At 36.1% G+C, this 3,139-nt stretch overlaps 1 protein-coding gene across 12 annotated transcripts in view; it reads right to left on the minus strand.

The window, feature by feature from the left end:
* Positions 1–3,139, minus strand: part of LOC106873642 (ras-related protein Rap-2a) — a 283,277-nt gene that overhangs the window by 68,919 nt on the left and 211,219 nt on the right. For all 12 annotated transcript variants that reach the window (XR_008264479.1, XM_052969072.1, XM_052969069.1 and 9 more), the window contains one exon: positions 1,499–1,711. The gene's annotated coding sequence lies outside the window, so the exon portion shown is untranslated. The remainder of the gene's footprint in view (positions 1–1,498; positions 1,712–3,139) is intronic.

Raw genomic sequence — 3,139 nt, forward strand, 5'->3', positions numbered from 1 at the left:
TATATATATATATACAGAGAGAGAGAGAGAGAGAGAGAGAGAGATATCATTAACAGGTCGGACGAAATGCTTAGTGGCACTTCTTCCAGCTCTTTAAGTTCTGAGTTCCAACCCCGCTGCATTCGACTTTGCCTTTCGTCCATTTGGAGTCGATGAAATAAAGTAGCAGTGAAATATCAACTCCGATGTAATCGTCTTCACTTCACTCCTCAACATTACTGGCCTTGAACTTTGCAACAGATCGATGTCCCGATCGGGGGAAATGTTGTGATCTCGGACACTTATACATAATGGAAACCGATTAACCGAACTTACGTGATCTAGTACTCAAGAAAAATAAAGAAAACAAAATGATAGACTTATGGTTGTTTCCATAGTCTGTACAGGATCCTCTGTATCGGAGCATATAGATACAGTTTGTACTGATCGTAAATTCAATTATCACTGACTAGATATAAAAGGGGGGGTGACAGGAAATTATTTACAAACTGAAGCATTATGTGGACAGAGGATCGTAGGGGATGAGATAAAGTAGAGAGATGTCGAGGGTTTCGTAAATTACTAGATTCAGAAGACTGGTAGAAATGATTTGAATCTCTCCTGTATTTGTGCGAATTCACAGGTGAATAATTTCATGTGTATGAACGAGTGCGTGTGTGCGTGAGTGTGTGTGAGAGAGAGAGAGAGAGAGAGAGGGAGAGACTGACAGAGAGAGGCAGATAGAGAGAGAGGGTGAGACAGAGAGGATTGCAATAATAAGAGTATTTTTATTTTATGCGGATTTGAAGTATTTTCTGGCTTTAAAGGCGAAGCTTTATCAATGACAGATGTGTCGGCTTTGATCATCTTTGTATGTTAGAATCAATATATTCCAGAGGGGAATAACAATGATCTTATTTTCCACTACAGCCTCTGCTCCATACTCACACACCAGAGAGAGAGAGAGAGAGAGTGAATGAGAGGGAGAGAGAAAGAGAGAGGGGGGGAGAAAAAGTGAATGAGAGGGAGAGAGAAAGAGAGAGGGGGAGAGAGAGAAAGAGGGACATGGAAGCTCAAGGGAGTGAAAGAGGTTGATAGAATTTACTTCTTAGCATGAAATTTGTATAGAGCAAAAGAAAAAAAAAGTCGATTTTAGCTACTACAATAGAATACTGAGAATATGTATAAAATATCAATGTGAATTAGCATAATCCCATCGCAGAGTAGATAAAACATTGAAACAGTGTCTTCCGCTATGGTGCTTCCTCTCTTTTTGTGACGGCTATTATCAGATATTCAGGCATGGAAGAGATACTTTAGCGTTATTCTTGCATTTGCGGTTCTGCTATATTGCAGGAAATCATATCGACGAAGCCTCTGACAGAGACCTTATATTCCTAGCTAATTACGTTTAGCCAAAGTATTTTGTTTCATTTAAAACTACGGAACGTTAACCCAGTTGTCATTACACAAACAAACAAGCATTATACATTTAAGAGATACTCTTTAAGGTACTTACAAATCTGAGCATTCCAGAACAGGATTTTGTTATACGGGAAACTGTAGTCATATTTCGGCAGTGGATTGTGTACAAGTTTTATTCTTCAAAACAGTTCTTTTCTATGAGTTATCAATAAACTTTTACATTTCCTGATAATATGTTGTAAATCGATAAATAGCAAATTAGTTTGGGCTGACATTTCGAAAGAAATATTTCGCTACCATTTTGATTCTGAAAGTAGATGGTGAAAACACAGAAGAGACTGTGATAAATAGACGACATAGAGATAATATAAACACATACACACACAAAGAAGTTATTTACAGTCTTGATTTACAAATAGTTATTATCTGAATTAATCCCACCGAAATGAACGTTTCGTACTAGAAACGAAAAGAAAATGCAGTTAACTAATGTAAATATATAGCTTTTGTTGTCGGTAATAATAATGATGTTTATGATGATAAAATTGATGTTGATGAGCAAGCAGAAAGGAGGAGAAAAAAGACAAAAAGAGAAAGAAGATAAAGAAGAAATTAAAAGGATTCTCGAAGTGACTTAAGTAGAGATAAGGTTAATAGAGTAATACAAACATTACTGATGATTGTCATTTGTATTTAAAATATATGACAGAAGATTTGATGCAGTCTCTCACCGTTCCTGAACCTATTAGTTATGCTAATATCTAGCTTTATAGAAATAGGGAAAGTGTTAAAGAACTTTGAACTTGTGACCCCTATATTGTTCTTCTTTCTGCCACTGCCACCATTGTTTTTCTGTTTCCGAGACATTTCTAAGTATTTTGAAACGTGCTAATTTTAAACCTTCGGAGATCAAACATTGTAGATGTGGTTTGTCCTCGTAACCCCGATGATAAGCTGTTACTTCTCTCTTCCTTGGAACTTATTAGAGTCATGTTCTTGATGCAAATAATAGCGATTTCTAAAAATAGCGGCGAGGTCACACTTTTTACAGGAACGGAATAGTCAGTTGATTCGATTAGCTGAATGTTACTTATTTTACCGACCCTAGAAAGGTGACAGATAATTTCGACTCCAAAGATATTTGGATCCAGAACATAAAGGAACCTAGCTAAATGCAGCAATGTGTTTACCCAGCCGCTCTCCACATTCTGGTCGCCTTCTAGTGGTACGCGTATTAAAAGGTGTGCAACGTATGCATGTATGTTTGTATATATTTATGTAAGCATGTATGTATGATTTAATGCACACAGTGGGGAAATACGAGCTATTAATTAATTTCTTGCTTTGGAGACGCAAGGCGTGTTACAAAAACCTGTTTAGATCCGTTCTCTGGAGCAGGAAACTATTAGTAGCTCGCATCTTTATATTGTATACATTAAATAATATTTATTTTTCAGTGGATGGAATAATATGTTTTATTCAAGTATGAAGCGGGTATCGATGGATAATTTTTTACTAGGGAACTTGACACAATATTTGTGCAAACGACCATAATTTAAATTTAAATGTTGAAGTGAATCTAACGGTTTTTGTGTGTTTCTTGAATGGCCTATAAACACCTTCCACGCTGCAATTGTTTTCGTTCCAGCACACGATCTCAGATCATGTCACTTGCTATGCAAGTACATCTCCGTAAATATATATATATATATATTATATATATATATATATATAT

The sequence above is a fragment of the Octopus bimaculoides genome, chromosome 6 (assembly GCF_001194135.2).
Source record: "Octopus bimaculoides isolate UCB-OBI-ISO-001 chromosome 6, ASM119413v2, whole genome shotgun sequence".
Lineage (NCBI taxonomy): Eukaryota > Metazoa > Mollusca > Cephalopoda > Octopoda > Octopodidae > Octopus > Octopus bimaculoides.